This window comes from Dysidea avara, chromosome 6 (assembly GCF_963678975.1).
Source record: "Dysidea avara chromosome 6, odDysAvar1.4, whole genome shotgun sequence".
Lineage (NCBI taxonomy): Eukaryota > Metazoa > Porifera > Demospongiae > Dictyoceratida > Dysideidae > Dysidea > Dysidea avara.
The window spans coordinates 33,217,873-33,241,712 of NC_089277.1; the positions used below are offsets into that span (position 1 = coordinate 33,217,873).

At 39.5% G+C, this 23,840-nt stretch overlaps 2 long non-coding RNA genes across 2 annotated transcripts in view; both read right to left on the reverse strand.

Moving 5' to 3' along the window:
• Positions 1 to 8,053: 8,053 nt before the first annotated feature.
• LOC136257516 (uncharacterized) overlaps positions 8,054 to 23,840 on the reverse strand; it is a 33,905-nt gene continuing 18,118 nt past the window's right edge. Inside the window, exon 3 of the long non-coding RNA XR_010702047.1 lies at positions 8,054 to 8,308. This is a non-coding gene — a long non-coding RNA (uncharacterized lncRNA). The remainder of the gene's footprint in view (positions 8,309 to 23,840) is intronic.
• On the reverse strand, positions 9,417 to 9,980 carry LOC136258505 (uncharacterized). Its single transcript, XR_010702799.1, has 2 exons — positions 9,774 to 9,980; positions 9,417 to 9,643 (listed from the first exon to the last, which is right to left on the reverse strand). It is a non-coding gene; the product is annotated as an uncharacterized lncRNA (long non-coding RNA).

Below are 23,840 nucleotides of genomic sequence, written 5' to 3' on the forward strand. Positions count from 1 at the left end.
ACTGGATTCCTTTCAAACCACAAAAAGGCACTCCTACGATAGTTACTCCATCTACATAGCAATTTTCAGCTCATTCCTTCAAGCGGTTTACCCTGTGGGCGTGACAGACCTTCGACCTTATTTTACGCAAATAATCAGTCATAACTCCGTGAATGTTTACCGGATTCCTACCAAACTTGGTACTGAGATTCGCCTTAATGAGCCCTTTAAGTGTGCCAAATTTCAGCCCGATTGGAGCACGAATTCATGTTTTATGGTGGATTTTGCAAAGTGTGCAAAAAGAAAAAAAAACGAAGAAAAAAAACTCTAACTTTGGCCACTTGTATCTCGGAAATGGATGGAGCGATGTTCTTCAAATTTGGAATGTCGACTTCCCTACCTAGCCGGCACTTCTGTAGCAACTTTGGTTACAATCAGATAAGGAATCACGGAGCTACAAAGGTGTGAAAATTGCATTTACTTTCTTCCTGTAAATATACTCACGGTGTGGCACGCCGGCTTCTTGGGCCGCATGACACACTACCGTATGTCTTGATCTTTGGCTGGGGTTCATAATACTCATGTCCTGTCTGTAATGTGCACCAGTCTACTTGCATTGTATATATCTAAACTTCATTTCTTACATTGTTACTCAATTGCCAAGGCTAGGTAATGCTGAAAAGTGGCCCATACTTGAGACACTAGATGATATTTCACAACATTTATCTTAATTGAAATACACATAAAATAATTACTGTACATATTTGCATGAATGAATCCTAACTGTATATCAGGCTGCATCCCATATTCCATGATGGGTACATTCCAGGAACCACATCTGTATAGTAAGATATAACCCACAAATGGCATTGGCCTGTGAGTGTAATAAAAATCACTCCACAGTACTTCAGTTATCATGGTACTTGGAGCAGCTAGTTATTTTGTCATGGTATCAGCAGCGTATATTTACAAGTTGTCTAAATGTTTGTGTATCCATGTCATATACTGCACTATAGTACATGCATGCCTCTGTACCATAGTTACCACTATTCCCATAGTCTATAGGTTGTAAGTATAAGTATTGGACTAATGACTATAGTGAAGAGGATTGTTGATGTTGTGAAAATTTTGGATAAAAGGAAAGAAAAGGCTGTAACTTGGAAGTATATATAATCTAATCAAAAACAGCCAAGCTGTAAAAAAAGGTGCGGCCCCCAAAAAAGGCCATGGTGAAAAAAGATGTGAAATCCAAGGTGGCGGCCAAGAAATGGCTGTGATGGTAGGTTAATGGTAAAAATTTTAATAACAACAATTCAGGTGAATTTGATGCCAAGACCAAGTGGCACAAAATTCACTTGAATTGTCGTTATTAAAATTTTTACCATTAACCTACCATCACAGCCATTTCTTGGCCGCCACCTTGGATTTCACATCTTTTTTCACCATGGCCTTTTTGGGGGCTGCACCTTTTTTTACAGCTTGGCTGTTTTTGATTAGATATCACTCCTTTTTGTATTTGTATACTGCAAAGCCAGCCTATGGCTGGCTTTGGGGCTTTTTTAACCCATGTGTTTTTTTTATTTACCACAGGAAGAAGAAAAGAACTTATAGAAGATTTTTAATACTTCAATTATTTTTGATTTTATTAGTAATTATACAAATTATATACATATATTTATTACATGCCCATTATTCCCCACAGGATATTTTTTAGCAGCTGATCTCTCTACTGGGTGACTTAAAATATAGCTGAACTATATACAGGATGGTTTCTTTGTAGCTGAACTCTCTACAAGGTGACCTCTTCTAGCTGATTTCTCTACAGGGTGATTTGTTTCTAGCTGAACTCTCTACAGGTTATTTGTTTGCAGCTAAACTCTCTACATCCATGGTGGTTTCTTTGTAGCTGAACTCTCTACATGATGGTTTCTTTGTAGCTGAACTCTCTACAAGGTGACTTCTTCTAGCTGAACTCTCTACAGGGTGATTTCTTTGTAGCTGAACTCTCCACATGATGGTTTCTTTGTAGCTGAACTCTCTACAAGGTGACCTCTTCTAGCTGATCTCTCTACAGGATGATTTGTTTCTAGCTGAACTCTCTACGATGATTTGTTTGCAGCTAAACTCTCTACATGGTGCTTTCTTTGTAGCTGAACTCTCTACATGATGGTTTCTTTGTAGCTGAACTCTCTACAAGGTGACTTCTAGCTGAACTCTCTACAGGTGATTTGTTTGCAGCTAAACTCTCTACATGGTGCTTTCTTTGTAGCTGAACTCTCTACATGATGGTTTCTTTGTAGCTGAACTCTCTACAAGGTGACCTCTTCTAGCTGATTTCTCTATAGGGTGATTTGTTTCTAGCTGAACTCTCTACAGGTTATTTGTTTACAGCTAAACTCTCTACATCCATGGTGGTTTCTTTGTAACTGAACTCTCTACATGATGGTTTCTTTGTAGCTGAACTCTCTACAAGGAGACTTCTTCTAGCTGAACTCTCTACAGGGTGATTTCTTTGTAGCTGAACTCTCTACATGATGGTTTCTTTGTATAGCTGAACTCTCTACAAGGTGACTTCTTTTAGCTGATCCCTCTACAGGGTGATTTGTATGCAGCTGAACTCTTTAGGTGATGATTTCTTTGTAGCTGAACTCTCTCCAAGGTGACCTCTTCTAGCTGATCTCTCTACAGGGTGATTTGTTTCTAGCTGAACTGTCTACAGGTGATTTGTTTGCAGCTAAACTCTCTACATGGTACTTTCTTTGTAGCTGAAATCTCTACATGATGGTTTCTTTGTAGCTGAACTCTCTACAAGGTGACTTTTTCTAGCTGAACTCTATACAGAGTGATTTGTTTGCAGCTGAACTCTCTACATGATGGTTTCTTTGTAGCTGAACTCTCTATAAGGTGACCTCTTCTAGCTGAACTCTTTACATTGTGACTAGTTTCTAGCTGACCTCTCTACAGGGTGATTTGTTTGCAGCTTAAATCTCTACAGGGTGATTTGCTTGTAGCTGAACTCCTTACATTGTGTCTAGTTTCTAGCTGATCTCCACAGGGTGATTTGTTTGTAGCTGATCTCTCTACAAGTTGATTTGTGTGTAGCTAATCTCTCTGCAGGTTGATTTGTTTGTAACTGATCTCTCTACAGGGAAATTTGTTTGTAGCTGAACTCTCTATAAGGTGATTTGATCTCTCTGCAGGTTGATTTGTTTGTAGCTGATCTCTCTAAGGGGTGATTTGCTTGTAGCTGAACTCCTTACATTGTGTCTAGTTTCTAGCTGATCTCTCTACAGGGTGATTTGTTTGTAGCTGATCTCTCTGCAGGTTGATTTGTTTGCAGCTGAAGTCTCTACAGGGTGATTTGTTTCTAGCTGATCTCTCTAAAGGGTGATTTTTTGTAGCTGATCTCTCTTCAGGGTGATTTGTTTCTAGCTGATCGCTCTACAGGTTGATTTGTTTGTAGTCGATCTCTCTACAGGGTAATCTGTTTGTAGCTGAACTGTCTATAAGGTGATTTGTTTGTAGCTGATCTCTGTGGAGGTTGATTTGTTTTAGCTGAACTCTCTACAGGGTGATTTGTTTGTAGCTGATCTCTCTGCAGGTTGATTTGTTTCTAGCTGAAGTCTCTACAGGGTGATAGCTGATCTCTCTACAGGGTGATTTTTTGTAGCTGACCTCTCTTCAGGGTGATTTGTTTCTAGCTGATCGCTCTACAGGTTGATTTGTTTGTAGCTGAAATCTCAACAGGGTGTATTGCTTGTAGCTGAACTCTTTACATTGTGTATAGATGATCTCTCTACAGGGTGATTTGTTTGTAGTTGATCTCTCTGCACATTGATTTGTTTGTAGCTGAACTCTCTACAGGGTGATTTGTTTCTAGCTGATCTCTCTACAAGTTGATTGGTGTGTAGCTGATCTCTCTGCAAGTTGATTTGTTTGTAGTCGATCTCTCTACAGGGTAATTTGTTTGTAGCTGAACTGTCTATAAGGTGATTTGTTTGTAGCTAATCTCTCTGCAGGTTGATTTGTTTGTAGCTGAACTCTCTACAGGGTGATTTGTTTCTAGCTGATCTCTCTACAAGTTGATTTGTGTGTAGCTGATCTGTCTGCAAGTTGATTTGTTTGTAGTCGATCTCTCTACAGGGTAATTTGTTTGTAGCTGAACTGTCTATAAGGTGATTTGTTTGTAGCTGATCTCTCTGCAGGTTGATTTGTTTTAGCTGAACTCTCTACAGGGTGATTTGTTTCTAGCTTATCCCTCTACAGGTTGATTTGTGTGTAACTGATCTCTCTACAAGCTGATTTGTTTGTAGCTGATCTCTCTGCAGGTTTATTTGTTTCTAGCTGATCTCTCTACAAGTTGATTTGTTTGTTGCTGATCACTCTAAAGATTGATTTGTTTGTAGCTGAACTCTCTGCAAAGTGTTTTGTTTGTAGCTGATCTCTCTACAGGGTAATTTGTTTATAGCTGAACTCTCTCCACAGTGACTTGTGTGTAGCTGAATTCTCTAGAGAGTGATTTAATTGTAGGTGAACTCTCTACAGGGTGCATGACTTGTTTATAGCTGAACTCTCTTCAGTGTGACTTGTAATGCTCTGAATCTCTACAGTGATATAATTGTAGCTTAGCTCTCCACACGGTAACTTGCTTCTTGCTGAACTGTCTATAAGATTAACTGTTTGCAGCTGAAGTCCCTACAGAATAACTTGTAATGTAATAGAATTCTATAATGGAGTAAATAAATTAGCTGAATGCTCTATTAGGGTGACTGTTCTATTAGAGTATCTCGATCTCGCAATTGCTACACGGAGTTGGCTTTCGAATCATAACTCAGTGGTTTGTAATCCAATTCTTCTATACTACTGCAAGGACTTTCTATGAAGATTATTCCAGCTATACACCGATTTTCAGCTCATTGCTCTAAGCGGTTTGCCTAGTAGGCGTAAAAACTAATACTTTTTTATTACTAAAAAATCGATCGCGTAATTGTGACACAGGTTGGGTTTTGTGTCATATCTCCGTGGCCTTAATCTCGATTCCTTTCAAACCACCACAAGGCACTCCTACAATGGTTACTCCATCTGCATAGCAATTTTCAACTCATTCCATGAAGCGGTTTACCCTGTAGGCGTGACAACAAATCGATCTTGTTTTACGCGAATAATCGGTCATAACTCCTGCACCATTCATCGGATTTGCACCAAATTTAATGCTAGCATTCGCCTTTGGGCTCCCTTTCTGTGTGCCAAATTTCAAGGCGATCGGAGCACGCGTTTGCGTTTTATATCAATTTTTGCAAGTGTGCGAAAAGACGAAGAAGAAGAATGAGAAAAAAAACGAAGAAAAAAAAAACGAAACTTTGGCCGCTCATATCTCGGCAATGGCTTGAGTGATTTCCTTTAAATTTGGAATGTAGACTCCCCTAGCTGGCGGGTAACTCTGCAGCAAATTTGGTTTCAATCGGATAAGCTATCACCGAGATACAAAAGTGTGAAAATGACGTTTTCTTTCTTCCTGTAAATATACTCACGGTGTGGCGCGCCGGCTTCTTGGGCCGCACGACACACTACCGTGTGTCTTGATGTGGCGCACCGGCTTCTTGGGCCGCACGACACACTACCGTGTGTCTTGATGCAAAGCATAAGGGATCGTTGAACTTAAATAATTATTGTACATATTTGTTGAATACACAGCTTAATTATGTTCGTACCATTCTAGTTTAGTCATCAAATGTGCTGTTATGTGTTGTACATGTGTACATTAAGTGTTTGCGTATACAACATGTGTATTGCATGTATGTATGTATATTGCAATTTTAGATATTGGCACCCATTTGGTTGCGCATTTACTATGGTATATATCATTCACAACAATTTCATTACGTTTTCACAGCTTAAAATTTCACATTAATTTCACGATGTTTTGTAGCGCAATATTCATTTCATTTTCACGACCTTTTAAGTATTTCTTGCATACTGAAATATTGTAAATTCATGACATTTTCAGTACAAATTCATAAGTATTTTCAGTACAAATTCAGTACTATAGTTACTTCAAATTAAATTTCACAACATTTTCACAAACTTTTCAGGAAATGAAATTTAAAAGATTCACAAACTTTTCATATGGTCAATTTCATACAGTTTTCAGGTTATTATTTTTGTGTGAATTTATTGGAAATATTTTTCCATACTAATTTCATTACTTTGGTGTCCAGTAGTGTAGATGCAAGAAGCAATCCCAGACCCCTTGAAACCATTAATGATAATCTCTGGGTTGTTCTTTACATAACTACATGCAGACACAATCCAACTTACACTCAGTGGCTTTACGGCACTCATTTTCAAGTCAATGGGTTTCCTCTGTCCCTCTCGGCGTTGTTGGCATACTTGGCAGGTATTCCAATGCTGAAACTCAGCACGAAGTTGGTTTTTCACTGCCTTGTTCACACTGACATCAACGGGCTGCAAACGATCAGTGCAGTTAGGTGGAACAAGCACCACGTTGATGTTGTTGCGATCCAATTGTGTGAGAAAGGCTGAGGTGCACTGAGCCTTAAAATTGTCAAAAATAACTAAGGCTGGATATTCTTCAGAAAGACTGAGACTTTTCCTTTTCTCTGCAATATATGGAATCAGGACATTGTCTAAATATTCTGTCATTGTCTCCTCATTAGACCAGTGGTTAGCGGAGTATGTGATGTGCCATTTTTTTGGGAAATTCATATTTAGGCAGGTACCATGGAGTTGTACCTTGATAAATTATCTGGGAAGGCAAGAAATCTCCGTCAAGTGTACCAGCCAATACTGCTGCGAGCTGCCTCTTATCATCTTTCCCAGTGACTTCAACTCTTTTACTTCCCTCAGCCTCCATAGTCCAATCCAAGGTTGGCACAATATTTAAGCCTGTTTGGTCAAAATTAATTACTAGCTGTGCTGGAATTTCATCCATTACTATTACATTCTTGATTTCCAGCAAATAATCAGACTTCAATTCAGCAAAATTTTCCACGGTGACTTTAGCCTTTGTAGTTGCTTTGCACTTAACAAAGCCCATTCGGTGAAGTACATATTGTGCCCAGCCTTTGTTCAGATCTACTCTTGACAACAAGCTTGCATCTTCATGCATCAGAATACCTTCAGCACATGACATGACTACTGCAGTATTAACAGCTGTTCCAGTAGATCTCATATAGGTGACATATTCTCTGACTTGCTTATCCAGTTCTTCTCCTACCTTCAGGGGACGGCCATTTTTTCGAACAAAATTCTTCAAACTCTTTTTCACTGGGAACATCACCCTTGACTTGTAGATACTCTTGATACAAGTTCTTTAGCTGACAAACGCTAGTTTCATTCAGCCGCTTCGACAGTTCTGGATATTTCTTTGTAAAGAACTTCATGGCAGTTGTTGTCCCATATTCCGCAGCCCTCCAGGCAACTAGCAGTTTTTGAGTTGATGTTAGTTTTGGATATGGTCCTCTGCTGCCTTTCTTACAATCGGCTGACGTATCTATTACATCAGCAACTCGTTAGTTTGCCAAAGCGATCGCTCCCATCGAAATTGACGAGCTTAATGGCCCTGTAGGATCTGATAAAACACTTGCAGAGGGTCAAACCTTACTGTCAGTAAGTACGCTTAAAATACTTTAGAATCAACATGACACTGATTTCAGATTTAGTACACACGTGTTCGTTCACGAGATCTCGCACGGGATAATCTTAGAATTTGGCGGTCAAAACTTTGGTGAATTGTTATTGATTTGCCAAATTCGCCAAAGTTTTTGATCGCCAAAGTTTTCTTCTGTACGGTACCTTGAAATTAATTTTGGGACATGTAAAAGGGGCAGAAAGTTATGTTATGATGCTGTACACAGTTAAGGAGTTATTTGAAGCTATTTACACAGAAAGAATCATTTGTTGTAATGCCTACCTATGCACCTATAGGAATAATTTGAATGTCAGTGTGTGGATATGTAAACCCTTAGACAAGTATGAGGAAACCCTTAGATACACACACTTTTCCTATATAGATATTCACCTTCAATTTTACCTCTCTTGATCTTATCTGCTACAGATTTCATTCCAATGCTGTTCAATGCTTCTACTAATTGGTTCCAGCCGGCATTTGGCTGCACAACCAGCCATTTTCTAAGCATCTCTCTACAGCAAGAATTAACATCACCACCATAGTTGCTTTTTATCACTTCCAACACAGCACAGTTGTCTCCCAGTAGTTGTATACCTATATCATACCATCGTGCTGCTGTCCCACTGCTTTCAGGTTGTAGCTGGTTAATCACCTCTTTCAGGTTAGGATGAGATTTACCTATCAAGACACAAGATAGTGTGGTGTGTGGCCAAGTACAACCAGTGTGTATGTGACAGACAAGTGTGTATTTTACAGGAACCATGAGAATGCTTGTTTTCATTTACCTGTGGTACTAAATTTTAGCATGGAAATTCTAGGGCACTTGATATTCCAAATTTAAGCTGAATCGTAAAGTCATCACTGAAATATCCGCCTTCATATTTTGTCATATTTTCTTTGCAATTTTCTTTACCTTCTTTTCGTACTGCTTGGAAAAATCACTATATGTATCTCATACATGATTTAATCAATTGACTTCAAATGCAAGAGTGATTTTTTGTCAAGGCCACAGAGTAAATCACATGAAGAACTTGAAAATTGGTACCGTATTGCCTCGGATTATGGCCAGTCTCAAATAAATGCCTTAGTCTACAGGGTTGATAACAACATGACTTCCATAAATTCCTGTTTGTAGTATTCATAGCTTTAATAGACATCATTTAATATCAACTGAAACCTTTGTTGTGTCAACAGAAACCTTTTATAGCAATAAACCTCAGATGTAGTGCTAATTTTGGATGAGCAATAGGTGCTTTAAGGGTGCTCGCGGATATTTGAAGCCATACAATGCGTGATTTTGTACTACCTCTTATAACCAGACAATGTGTAAAATGAATCCATATGGTACTTATATTGGTAGTGGTTCCCCTTCTCTTCAACACAAACCAAACAGAATTTCACTAGCCTTTACCGTTCTATAGCTACGTGAAATTCTTTCCAGAGCGCTTAAATCGAAACTAGTCCTTCATCTTTACCACTAGAGCGCTGGAAATTGTGCTAAATATACTAAAGGTTACAACTCACATATCTATGGAAAGTATTAATCCATAGCTTACATTGATAATAAGTAAGCCCTGAAAGTGTGTTTCACTAACCAAACCCTCGTGTTTCCATCGCCATTACTCGCGAAGCCATAGTGCTACGGACAAAATCTTTTCATAGTCCTGTAGAGAATTTATCTGCCTATCTCCGTGCAAAATTTGAAGCTTTTACGGCTATCACTCAAAAACTAGTTTTATTTTTAGTAAACATGTGTAAAGATTGCGTGCGCCCAACATTATTGATATAATAACCACACAAATTCCTATTAACCGCAATCACCAACTTTTCAAAATAACATGTCATAAACGCTGTTCAAAACACAAAGAAGCTCTGTTTTCTCTTCTTCACACACGGGAACAGCTTCTTGCTACGCCTGGAGTCTCCAGCAAGCCGCTCTTCATTAGGTTACGCTAGGCACGCCATCATCAGCAGCTTGTAACGCCTTGTGATTCCAGCTGGTAACATAGTCCCCTACATAAGCAGCTTACAATTACAATACAAACTACCAGCATACCCTATCACTCGAGAAAACAAGGCACGAACGCATGTTAGCTACAAGCGAAACATGCATTCACACTTGTCGCCTTATAATATCACTTACTTTTAGACTAATTCACGCTAGTGTAACTCTTGATCCATCAGACAATCATTTGCTAACACTTCAGCGACGATTTTAAAGTAAAAAACATGCTGCTCTTCCTCGTGTTCTCTGGCGCAAAACACAGGCGCTTAACACAGATACTACAAGTATGGTAGTAATGCCAATTATGATGCAACAGCCGCATGTGGTTTCTGGGCTGGCACTTAAACGGCTTCAAATATCAGCGAGCACCCTTAAAGAAATAAATGCCTGGGCCATAATTCGGGGAGTTAGTAAAACGCGGAATACGGAATAATGGAATTGCGGAATAACGAAATAAGCAAAACTTATCTTTTGCAGATTGTACAAATAATTACATGCTGTCATGCTCTATAGCAATCATACTTTATTTACACCTTGCAACAGCTCTGCATGGCACGCCACGGTGATGGATAGCTAAACAGCGACTGGGCAAGCATTAAATGGGACGAGCGAGCGCACAACCAATCACCCTAGAATGATCTACCTTCGCCAAACTTACTTATCTGCACTCCTTAGTTGATATAGCTACAAAACGCTAAGACCTATATCTATTCTTAGGTTAAACTAGCTGCCCTTCATGTGCATACGACCGAATTTATTAGAGTCACACTAGACTTCAGTAGGGAAGTCCAGTGGTTGTGCATCTTTAACTGGATTTCAAAACTCTTCAGGTTTGAATCAAGAGTGTAGGTAAGTATAGTTAGCGAAGGTAGATCATTCTAGGGTGATTGGTTGTGTGCTCGTCCCATTTAATGTTCGCCAGCTGCTGTTCTATCCATCGCCGTGGTGCGCCATGCAGAGCTGTTACAAGGTAAATAAAGTATAATTACTATAGAGCATATAACTATTTGTACAATCTGCAAAAGATAGGTTTTGCTTATTTTGTTATTCCGCAATTCCGTTATTCCGTATTCCGCGTTTTACTAATTCCCCATAATTATAGACAATACGGTATGTACATGGAGTAACCATCACAGTATAAATCTTTTGCAGAAACGATATTAATCATGAAGTTATAAGTTTGCTTGCTACACCTACCAGGCGAACTACTTAAATGAAAATACGTAGAAAGGGTCTTTCAGTGGTTTACAAGGAATTAGGTTAAAAACCACTGACAAAAAACAGTAGTGCACTACTCTAATAGTGCAGTCACCCTATCCTTTTGCACACAAGAATCTAAATGTGCTATTATCATGAAATCATTGCAAAAGCGAACTTCTGCAACACAGATGGGTCTGTGCTTATGTTTCTAGTGTTTAAATTTGATACCATTCTGCTTCCGTGAGACTACCTGACTACATGCATCTGTTGGATGAATTCTGCTAGATGCTTTCTGGAGCAGCTAGAGTTGAACTGCAGCAGTTAATTAAAACACTCACCTGTTGCAGAGCCTGCAATGATGACTGTGAGTTGTCTCTTATTACAAGTACACGAAAAAATTTGGAATTTTCAACTACAGTACAGCTCACGGGTAACGTCGCATGTACACGCATGATGCGCGTGACGTGCACTCGAGTGACCCGTGTGGATGCAGCAAGGCTACAGTAATGCTCCACAATAGCTAACTTTACTCGAGAGTGTCACACAAGTCCAGATAACAGGTCTCACCTATGGTCTTGGGAGACGGCACTGGCTCAGTTCCGCCAGCTGTGAAGTCTTCTATTGCAATGCCTGTGTTGTAGCTACCGAATAACTTAGCTGCTGACTTGACCTTGACTCTGTCACGGACTATACAGTCAGTGCTGTAGCTAGCAGTATAGCTACCGTAAACCTAGATGGATTGGTCGCCAAGTAATGCCACGGAACCCCAGTTAGTGCATTTTTCTAATTCGTATTTTCTTTATTTAGATAGTTAAAGGAATGGTCAACCGAAGTTTCAACTCTAGAAGCCAAGAAATTTCGAAGTAACAGTGCTACAAAGGGCCTGCAAAGTGCTAACAGCAAAAAATCGATTTGTACAGTGATAATAAACTACAGGCGTTTAATAAAATGATCATAACATACAGAAGCAGTACTCTACCAAGATGCAACTTGCACCATCGAATTCTCCATGAACAAACAAATCCATTGCCGGGTAAGGTTTGTCTTCCAGGCCTTTCCTACGTCCACGGGGGACCGGCAAAGGAAAACGAGCATGAGAAAAAGCGATAGTGAATCGTTCATCTAACGCAAGGCAGACTAACGCTGATATCTTCTGTCTCCTTGAGAGTACTGACACGGAACAAAGATTTTGGAACTCCTTTTGCTTTTGGGATCACGATGCTGCCAAGGTTTTTGGTGTTATCTCTTTCTTTCATTGTGAAACAAGCGTTTTAGAATTTACGGATTTTTTTTTTCGTTTTCGTAAATATTCCACCCATTGCGTTCTGCGGGCCCAGGCATGCGTTTATTGCATTCTACTGTATAATTAGCTAGCTATAGGCTTGCACGAACATAATTATGGGACTGATCACAAATGTTTATGTGATTTAAGTGTTGTATGAAGTTACTAAACTCAGTAGTGAGTGTTCTCATGTGTGGCAAGTGTCTCGCATGGCTAGTGCATATCCACGCAATATTCCACAGGTATTGTACAGTACATTGCAAAAGAATGATCCCGCGAGAAGATGTGAGCATTACTCGCATGTGTATACTCGCGACGTTACCTTTGAGCTGTACTGTAGAGTAGGGACCATAGCACATCGATAAAAAGTACTGAAACAAGTTGGAGTAGTCTATGACAGTAACACAATATATCCCTACTGTGTTCAAGGTACCATAACGGAAAAGCACAGTAGGGATATAACACTTCTTATTGTTTTTACTGTCATGGACTACTCCAACTTGTTTCACTACTTTTTATCGATGTGCAGTCCCTACTCTAGTTGAAAATTCCAATTTTTTTCGTGTAGTTGTTTGTTAACTTTTTTTGTAAAAAATTTTATTATGACTGGTGAACCCATGCACTCCCACCTGAAATGGTGCCGCGTACCCCAGCTATATCAATTATCGTCTGAAAAGTGAAGTATCCATTACGCTTCGTTGTCAGCTATGTTCAACCTGTTACACAGCATTTCGAATCAAGAACTTTCCTGGAAGTACCTCTACAATCTATGCATACCAAAAGAAATGGTGCCACACCCCAATTTTATTAATTATCATCTGAAAAGTGAAGTATCCATTATGCTTTACTGTTGGATATGTTTAACTCGTTACACAGCAATATGAATCAAGAACTGTTAGAAAACACCTCTGCAATCAAATAGCCAATATGAAAAATATGAACAATTTCCGTTTCAAAGGGAATCCATTACATGCTCATGCTAAATCGACACCTTTCCCTGTCAGCAAAGATGAATGGGACACAAAGGAATACACTGGTAAGTCCATAAATAATGCATTGTACGTACTGCAGTATGCCAAAAGGCACCTGTCGGGCTGAAGCGACGTCAAACAGTGAAAAAATCAAGCCCATAGCCTTAGCCGTTATCAAGTTACGCTTGTCTAAAGGCATCAGTCAGTCAGTTACTTACTTATTCAGTCAGTCAGTAGAAAATTCTGTCGAATAATTTTTTTTTAAATTCCGTATCAACTTGTTGAAAGCATTTCAGGTCGATCTGAAAGCTTGTTTGGGCTTAGTTTTACCTCACCAATACTGCCTCATCGTCACAGGGGAAAATTGAGGCTGTTTTTTTTGGTGATATTATTTTGTGGGCCACACCTGCTCCTTTGTTGTCCCTACCATACAGTTACTATCGTACTGTATGATTTGCTATTAGCTTGACTCGTTTTGTCCCTTCCTTTTCCATTGTTCAATCAGGAACTGGTAGTTGATTACCAATTCTGGTGGAATACTATCCATACAGGTAATGTTTTTGTTGCAAAATAGGATCTCGCTTAGACACACTACACTCGTCACAATCTTAAGGACCGAATAATATGTGTATCCCTATACAGGCTATCAGTACCTATATGCATTGATTGTTACAAAGCATGTGTATATGTGTGCATGTACATGTCCATCACTGTTACACCATCCCCCCTCTTCTAAGAAGACGTTCCGTCTTTAACACAATTCAGTGCCATAAAGTCATTAAATCTGATAGGTGGCCGATGTTCTCTTCTAGGATATCTACTACTTGGGACTCCGCTATTTGGTACCACAGATGGCAGCATAGCTGTTGCTGTGTCTGCTTCATTTGGTCCAACTGGTAGTTCCTCATCATCATAGTCTATGATTTGTAAGTTCTGTCCAACAGGAGATAACTCTGTTTGCTGGGTGTCTTCTGATGGTACATTTTGCAAGTCTGTGACTTCTTGTCCATCAACTTGTTCCTCATTCAGACGGATATTCGGAGGACATAGTTTTAGTCTGTCAAAGTGTACAATTTTCCTGTTTCTTCTTCCTTGCAATTGTTCGATTCTATAGTTGGCATCCGATAATTTTTTGACAATCTTGTATGGTCCAGACCATGGGTGGTATAATTTCTTATTGACCCCTCTTTTACTTAAGGGAGAATGTAGCCACACAAAAATCACCTTTCTTGTAGGGCTTCCCATGGACTTTCTTATCATATAGTTCCTTCTGTCTAAGATGGCTTGATAGTGAGTGGCTCCGTGCAAGAGCAAATGCGCTGTCAAGTTGCTTACGCAGATTGGCTGCATACTGATTTACAGAGTGTGCACTGGAGGTTGGTGCTCCATACATAACATCTGCCGGGACCCTGGCTTGCCGGCCAAACATTTTTAAAAATGGGGTGTACCCAGTTGAGGCCTGAACACTTGTATTGTAGGCCATGCAGACCTTCCTTACATGCTTCTCCTAATCTAGCGGATTGTCTTTAGCACAAGCTGCTAACATGGCTAACATTGTTCGGTTAAATCTCTCGACAAGTCCATCACTTTGGGGATGGTAAGGAGTTGTTCGAGTTTTATGAATGTGCAACAGCTTGCAAACCTCACTCAGTAGCTGTGATTCTGTGATTTTTGCCTAATGTATCGTCCACTCTGGGAATGGGGTATGCATCCTTTCTTGTGACTTCATTTACTTTGCGATAGTCCACACAAAATCTTGTACTTCCATCCTTCTTCTTTACTAATACTATAGGAGAAGCCCAAGGACTGGTTGAAGGTGAGATGACTTCCTTACGCAACATGTCTTTAAGCAATTCCTGTACTCGCTCTTGGTGAGGAAGGGGGACTCGTCTAGCTTGCTGACGGATTGGTCTAGCTCCATTGGTCTCTATTCTATGGCTCAAAATGTTGGTGTGTCCCAAATCATCACTATCCATTGCCATGACATCAGTATAGTGGGAAAGGAGAGCCAAGAATTTCTCTCTCTGTAGCTCTGTTAACTCTACTGGCAGCGGTGCTTGTATGGTTATTTCATCCGTTCTCTTCTTGTCATGTGCTACTTATTGAGACCTATCTGGGGAACTTATTTCGCCTATGCCACAAACACTGACTTCTTCAATAAGTTTTGCAGTGGCTACATTTGTACCATGGTAGAGTGTTATAGGTGTAGTGGTAGTGTTAACAATGCGTATTGGGATACCATTTCTAAGTGGGGTGACCACAGCTCTGGCTACTAAGACGTCACTGTGTTTCTTCCCTTCTACTAGCCATGGTCCTCCTGCTGAAGGCAACCGTGCCATAGTTTCAATTTCACAGGCTGCAGGAATAGTGATTGTTTTGTCCAGTGCAACGTTACTAACTGCCGCTGTCAATGAAGGGGCTGGGTGTACAAGAGATAAGGGTTCAAGATGTTCAAAAGTTATTTCTCTCTTAGCCACATCAAACACACACTTATTTCCTTCAAGGAAGTCCATGCCTAGTATCCCTTCTGCTGTTATCTTATCTGCAATAATAAATGTCCGCTCAAATGTCCTATCACTTATGGTCACTGGGATTTTCACTGAACCACGTACCTGTATTGAGTGTCCATCTACTCCTACTATATTTTGACATTGATTTGGCTCTAGACTAACAGTGCTGGGTTTAATTTTGTCCCACACTTTCCCACTTAGTAGGGAGACACCTGCCCCAGTGTCTACTAGGAATGATATCGATTCATTACGCACATACCCTTGTAAATAATAACTGGTGACACTGTTAACAGATAATGTCTGATGTGTTCTTTCCTGGTTAACACTAGGCTTTTGTCTGCTTGAAGCACAGAACCTTGCATAATGGCTGGTTATTTGCATTTATGGCACACCCTGGGGTGATCTCCAGTTCTTTTCCGTTTCCTGCCATCTAGCTTTACAGAGGACGCAGTGACTACAAGTTCAGCCAATCTTTCTTGTATCTGCTGCAGCTTCTGCACTAAACTCTGTAACTGAGAAAGTGGTTGGCTGTTAATTGTTGGTGTAATCTCGTCCTCTTGGCGAGAATCCGATGGGCCCATGAGTAAGTACGATTCTAATTCACGAGTGACATCTACTGCCTCTCTAATACACTTAGGCTTGCGTTGCTTTACAGCAAAACAGACTGGTGACGATTGTAACTGCCTGAAAAACTGCAACAGTGCCAGCTGCTCTCTTGCTTGTTCCTGAAGGCCTGGGAAGGCTTTGTTAGCAAGTGAAAGCAAATCGTCTCCGTAGTCTGCCCAGTCTTCAGTGTCTTGTTTCTCCCTCTTCTCAAATTCAATTCTGTAATATGCCTGCTTACTTGAAGGTTCAAAACGGTCTCGTAAAGCCGCTTTCGCTTGGTTAAAAGTCCCTTGGATCTCGTGACTAAAACACTGAAATGCCACGTGAGCTTTTCCCGTCACGTGAGCTCTCAGCCAAAGTGCCTTTTCTCCTTTGTTCCAGCCGTTGATCTCAGATATACACTCAAAATTACTCACCCAGTCATCAAAACTTCTGGTACCGTCAAACTTCTCGGGTAACAACTGAGGACGTTCTCCTTGAGCCATTGACTTCACCGTGCTGACTGCTCCGGCTGCTACAGTCGCTCTCTTTTCGGCATCAGACTCTAGACGGGTTCGAAAAGAACAAACAGTTCAATATGCAACACACTTTCACCTCTCTGGGTACCGTTACGGGTTTCCACGGTACAACAGATTTTTCTCCTCGGGTTACAAAGATCAGTCCGGAGGCGTCGGCAATGACTGGGAACACTGATGAGATTGGCCACTTCAATGAAGGATACGATCCTGCCGACTACGCCACTGTTACAAAGTAGGATCTCGCTTAGACACACTACACTCGTCACAATCTTAAGGACCGAATAATATGTGTATCCCTATACAGGCTATCAGTACCTATATGTGTTGATTGTTACAAAGCATGTGTATATGTGTGCATGTACATGTCCATCACTGTTACATTTTGTACTACAAGCAGTGTTTGCCCTTTAGCACTTAAAACTGAGCCACATCCACTTTTGATTTGCTACACTCCTTTCTCATGATGTATCTCAGCAAATACTTAGCCCAGACAGTAGTCAACTTGAACATGCTGCCTTCCACACCATCATTTTACCCACTATATCAATTCCTTCTCTTGATCATCTGCAACCACTTAAGATGTATTCATTGGCAGGCCACATTTTTGCGGATCTTTCATGTACTACTACACTAGCGCATCCAGTAAAAGTAGTGATCGACCTTAATTCTTAGCTTCTTCACAAATTTCTTCACCTGAGTCAGCATAACCGCCATCTGCAGAAGCTCTCTTGACAGCGATCTTTTTAAACTTTTGCAAGCTAGCTTTTTTATGGTAGATTCCGGTATTTCTGGCATTCACACCATGGTCTGCTTCTTGCTTGCCAATCTTGTACTTTTGGCCAGGTGTAAGCATAAGGTATAGCTTGAACCTTGAATCTAAAGTACTGTAGACCATCTTTCATAATATTCTTTGCTTTCAGCTGTCATGAAACTTCGCATTTGCTAGTTTGATGGCCCTTGGTGGCACAAAGATACTTAAAGAGCTATTTGGTTTTGGCAAAACATCATCAGGTGCTGGTTTTACTTCACCCGCTTGAAATATCATAAACAGACATGTCTACGAAACTATCAAAAGATAACTGTTTGTAATGTGATCTATCATTGCATACAAATATTTGGGTGGATAAAATATGACAAATCACTATATATAAATTTGCCAAATTTTTCTGGCACCAAAGTAGCTAAAAGGATAGTTTTTTTATTGTAGTTTTTTAACAATCTTTTTGCCTTTTGTGTAATGTTTCTTTATGGCTCTGTATCATCATGACATTACAAGGGAAGTATCACATAGGCACTTTCTGTAGGTAGATCTGCGAACATGGACAAACTCATAGTAAGCTGTAAAGGCCTTAAAAGTGCTCTACAGTAGGTCAAAGAGTTCAAAACCCACAATCATAATTTCAAACCCAAGTTTATGGAATTATACGCAACTCAAAAGACATAAGGATCAGTACCAAAGTGTTACAAAGCTCCAGCAGACAATATGCTGTGAATGTAGTGATAGCACACCCTAAGAAATTACAATATAACAACAAGTTTTGGAAACTTGGCAAATTACTGATTCATCGCCAAACTACCAAATTTAAAATTCATCAATGTTATTTTCATACTTTGTATCCAAGCTTTTGGGTTTTGACCAGCCAAGTGTGGCTTCATGGATACTTACCAACTTCCCAAATTGGATCATGTGTGTTATGGTAGATTGTATGAAAGTGTATTAACTTAGTCCCACTGCAATTCAGTTTCTTTCATGAACCATGCCCACATATGTTTATGTCTATAGGCATACATGGAGCCTCGATGTGTATGAAACCCTGTCTGTTGTTGTATGCATGCTTACGTGGAGCCAGTTTAGCAGCAAACAGCTCCTGTTGTGAACCACACCCACTTGCATGGGTAAGATGTGTTAGTCAGACCCAGATAAAGCATGTCATTTCAACCATGAAATGACCAGGTTGGTAACCAGCATACTGATGCATACAGTGACTGATCAAATCTAAATCCACAAGGCAGACCATTTCAGCACAAGGAGAATTGTACAGCATACACACTTCATACTTCTGTCAGCTAACAACACATGCAACCTCACATGCAAAAGTGCAACTACATCAATAATTTTGCCAATTTAATATCGTGCCAAGTATGTACAATCTTTTTAGTAAATCACCAAATCAAGACACATGGTAGTGTGTTATGCAGCCAAGATTCTGGTGTGCCACACCATGAGTATATTAACAGGAAGAAAGTAAATGTGATTTTCACACCTTTGTAGCTCCGTGATCCCTTATCCGATTGACAATAAAGTTGCTACAAAAGTGCCATCTAGATAGGGGAGTCCACATTCCAAATTTGAAGAAAATCGCTCAAGCCATTTCCGAGATACGAGTGGCCAAAGTTTGGGGTTTTTTCTTTGTTTTTTCTTCTACTTCTTTTTGCACATTTTGCAAAATCCACTATAAAACACAAATGTGTGCTCCAATCGGGCTGAAATTTGGCACACTTAAAGGGCCCATTAAGGCTGAAATTTGGCACACTTAAAGGGCCCATTAAGGCGAATCTCAGTACCAAGTTTGATAGGAACCCGATGAACATTCACAGAGATATGACCAATTATTTGCGTAAAATAAGGTCGAAGGTCTGTCATGCCCACAGGGTAAACTGCTTGAAGGAATGAGCTGAAAATTGCTATGTAGATGGAGTAACTATCGTAGGAGTGCCTTTTTGTGGTTTGAAAGGAATCCAGCTAAAGGCCGTCGAGATATGACACAAAACCCAACCTGTGTCACAATTACGCGATCAATTTTTTGAATAAAAAAACTATTAGTTTTCACGCCTACCAGGCAAACCGCTTAGAGCAACACGCTTAAAATCGGTGTGTAGCTGGAATAATTATCATAGAAAGTCCTTGCAGCAGTACAGAAGTATCAGATTATAAACCACTGAGTTATGATTCCAAAGCCAACTACGTGTAGCATATGCGTGATCGAGATACTCTAATAGAACAGTCACCCTAATAGAACGTTCAGCTACATTTATAACTTACTCCATTATTACATTGCAAGTTATTCTGTAGGGAGTTCAGCTACAAACAGTTAATCTTATAGACAATTCAGCTACAAGCAAGTCACCCTGTAGAGAGTTCAGCTACAAATATGTTGCTGTAGAGATTCAGAACATTATAAGTCACACTGAAGAGAATTCAGCTATAAAACAGTCACCCTGTAGAGAGTTCAGCTACACCAACTCACTCTGTAGAGAATTCAGCTACAAACAAGCCACTGCATAGAGGGTTCAGCTACAAAAAAGCTACCCAGTAGAGAGTTCATCTAGATCAGCTACAAACAAGTTACTTTATACAATGTTCAGCTACAAGTAAGTCACTCTGTAGAGAGTTCAGCTACAAACAAGTCACTCTGTAGTACAATTAAGTCACTGTGTAGCTAGAGAGTTCAGCAACCAATCAAAAAAACACTCTGTAAATAGTTCAGCTATACAAACATGTTATAACTCTATAGAGAAAGTTATAACTCTATAGAAAGATCAGCTAGAAACAAGTCATCCAGTGGAGAGATCAGCTACAAGACATCACCTTATAGAGAGTTCGGTTACAAAGAAACTACCATGTAGAGAGTTCAGCTGCAAATAAATCATCCAGTAGAGAGTTCAGCTATGAACAGATCACCCTGTAGAGAGATCAGCTAGAAAAAGTCATCCTGTAGAGAGATCAGCTAGAAGGATCACCTTGTAGAGAGTTCAACTACAAACAGATCATCCTGCAGATAGTTCAGCTAGAAACAAGTCACCCTGTAGAGAGATCAGCTAGTATAAGTTACCTTGTACAGAGTTCAGCTACAAAGAAATCATCATATAAAAAGTTCAGCTGCAAACAAATCACCCTGTAGAGAGTTCAGCTACAAAAAGATCATCTTGTAGAGAGTTCAGCTAGAAACAAATGACCGTGCAGAGAGATCAGTTAGAAACAAATCATCCAGAGATCAGCTAGAAACAAGTCACCCTGTGGAGAGATCAGCTAGAAACAAGTCACCCTGTAGAGAGATCAGCTACAAAGAAACCATCCTGTAGAGAGTTCAGCTACAATCAAGTTACACTATAGAGAGATCAGCTAGAAATAAATCATCTTGTAGAGAGTTCATTTGCAAACAAATCACCCTGTAGAGAGTTCAGCTAGAACAAGTCACCTTGTAGAGAATTCAGCTACAAATAAACCACCTCAGCTGCAAACAAATCACTCTGTAGAGAGTTCAGCTAGAAACAAATCACCTTGTAGGGAGTTCAGCTAGAAACAAATCACCCTGGAAAGAGTTCAGCTACAAACAACGAGAGTTCAGCTACAGTTCAGTTATGTAAGAAGTCACCTTATTAACTACAGTATGTGATAATCATCATTCAATGTTAAATATACAAATGTTTCATCAGACAACAGCTATACCACAATTACTTCCTTTGTTCCACAATTCCTGCAGTAAAGAAGAAAACAAAACCAGTTAAAAGGAAGCATCAAAGCCATATGGCCAGCTTTGTGACTTGCAATACAAAAAGAAGTGATATCTAAACCAAAACAGCCAAGCTGTAAAAAAAAGATGCGGCCCCCAAAAGGCCAAGGTGGAAAAAGATGTGAAATCCAAGGTGGCGGCCAAAAAATGGCTGTGATGGTAGGTTAATGGCAAAAATTTTAATTACAATTATTCAGTGAATTTGGTGCCGAATCCTAGTGAAGGAGGCAATGCAAATTCACCTGAATTGTCGTAATTAAAATTTTTGCCATTAACCTACCATCACAGCCATTTCTTGGCCACCACCTTGGATTTCACATCTTTTTTTCACCTTGGCCTTTTTGGGGTCCACACTCTTTTTTTACAGCTTGGCTGTTTTGGTTTAGATATTAGTTTTCCTAATGTTAATTTTGATGATATACTAGCACAAGCATACATTGGAAAGGGAATAAAGCAGCATCAACTTTGAGAAGAAACTTTTCTGTCACAGGTGAAGAAGTAATGTATATATATGCTTCAACTCACAAGTTAAGGTGAATTTTTGCCAGTCAAGACTTTGACCATGGTCGCAGATCAACCTTAAATATGTGCCTAGAATGGATTCTTTTTATGTGAAATTAATTGAGATATATGGCTACCAAACCCAATGTTCAAAACTAGAAATAACAAAAAATTTGGACTTGGACAAAAATTGTTCCAGCCAAGCTTGGTATCCAAAATTAGTCCTGCCAGACTAGATTTAGTTGACCAAACTGGACAGACCAGCTTTGGAAACCAAATTTGGTCTGGCCAGATCGGTTTCATCCAGACCATTTTTCCTAATAGAACATTGGTAGGTTCTACGTATATGCCCCCTGAGATATAAAGTAGCCGGACCACAAGGCCAGAGGAGACGGTCCAGTTGGTCAGGCCTGAGCTGGACCAACTAGCTGACCAGCTTGAACTATATTACTCTCATGCAATCTCTGGATGATCATATCTACACGTACATTTTACAGATGTTATTGAAAATACATGGCATGAGTTTCTCAGCCTAACTAAAGCACAAAACTACACGTACAGTACTTCCAATTACCTTACAGTACAGTATAGCATTCGCATCATTCTGTACAGTGGGTTCTACCTATCACGTGTGCTGACAGTTGGCATTTATCACATGTACGGAAGGTGTCTTCTTTGATTCTAAACTAGCACACTTATGGGTCATTCCATGTCAAATCAACAAGGAATTTAGGGTCACCTCTCAGATTTTGACAAAATTTGGTGTGTTAATAGTACCTATGGTGCTTATCACTCATGCATATTTTTAGCCCCATACATTCCATAGTTTTTGATTTATGACTACAAATATTTTGAATATTTCATGAAAATTTGGTCCATCTCTAGTTACAAAATTGAATACAACTTTGCACTATGAAAATATTTTTAAACACAATGTTTAGTGATGGTAGACTGTTGATTGACCTTTCCAGTGATCCCTAAATTATGGGATATCTACTTAATTATGTACTTCATTAAAAACTTAATCTTTATATTTTGAAAAATGCTGCTTGAAATATTTCGAATTCTTTTGTGAATAATGATTGGGTCATAGTCTATGTTTGATGAAATTTTTGAGGTGGGACCACAATGGGCTCATGAGATATAATGAATTATGTTGTGGTATGCGGTGGAATTTGTAGTCTATTATTGCTGTATTGGAGTGTACACCTCCAATAACCACTCACAACAAGGCCATGCCAAGTTTGTCTTACAGAGTGAAGGTGTCTAGGTACAGTGCAACTCGCATTAGTGACCACCTGTATTGAAAGACCATCTATGTGCTGCAGTTAATTTATACTTGTTTAATTGGATCTTAATGTATAGCACCAACAAATCAACCCTTTCTAGCAAATCCAAAAATGGACCTTATTAGACAGGTTAACTAAAAATGAGATCATCTTGTATCCATAAACACATTAATGTTGTACCATCTCTTCAGTTATACCATATTTATTAAGTAAAATCTTGCTGTAGTGCACTTATAATACATATCCCCACTCTACACTATTCAAGTTACGTACATGGCACAACAGACCTCCTCAAAAATATCTGGGTACCTTGATATCTGGTATCCTTTTTGAGGAGGTCTGTTGTGCATAGGCACAACAGACCTCCTCAAAAAGGATATCTGGGTACCTTGATAGCCTCATGAACTCACTGTATAATTGTGCATACATTTTGGATCCAAGACAAGTCTATGGTTTCTCAAAAATGAATACTTTATCAATGGTCCAGGGATTAGAAGAGTTACACTACTTGTACCAAGAGTTCTTTATATTATGAACACTTGCTTGCACCTCAATGTGTGATTTATAGTACTGTAATTACTAAATTAATTATTTTTCAAAGTATTTGCATTCACGTTTTGAAGATCAGAACAGTAAATATTGGTCAACATGTTTACCTCCTACGTGAGTATGTGTATAAATTTATGAGTTGATCTTCAAAGTGGTCATGAATGTAAAGTAATTTAGTAATTAATTGAGGTACAAGTAATGCATGTATACGGTAAAACCCCTCCATTGCTAGGACCATAATAAAGTGCTCATATTACAGAAGCCA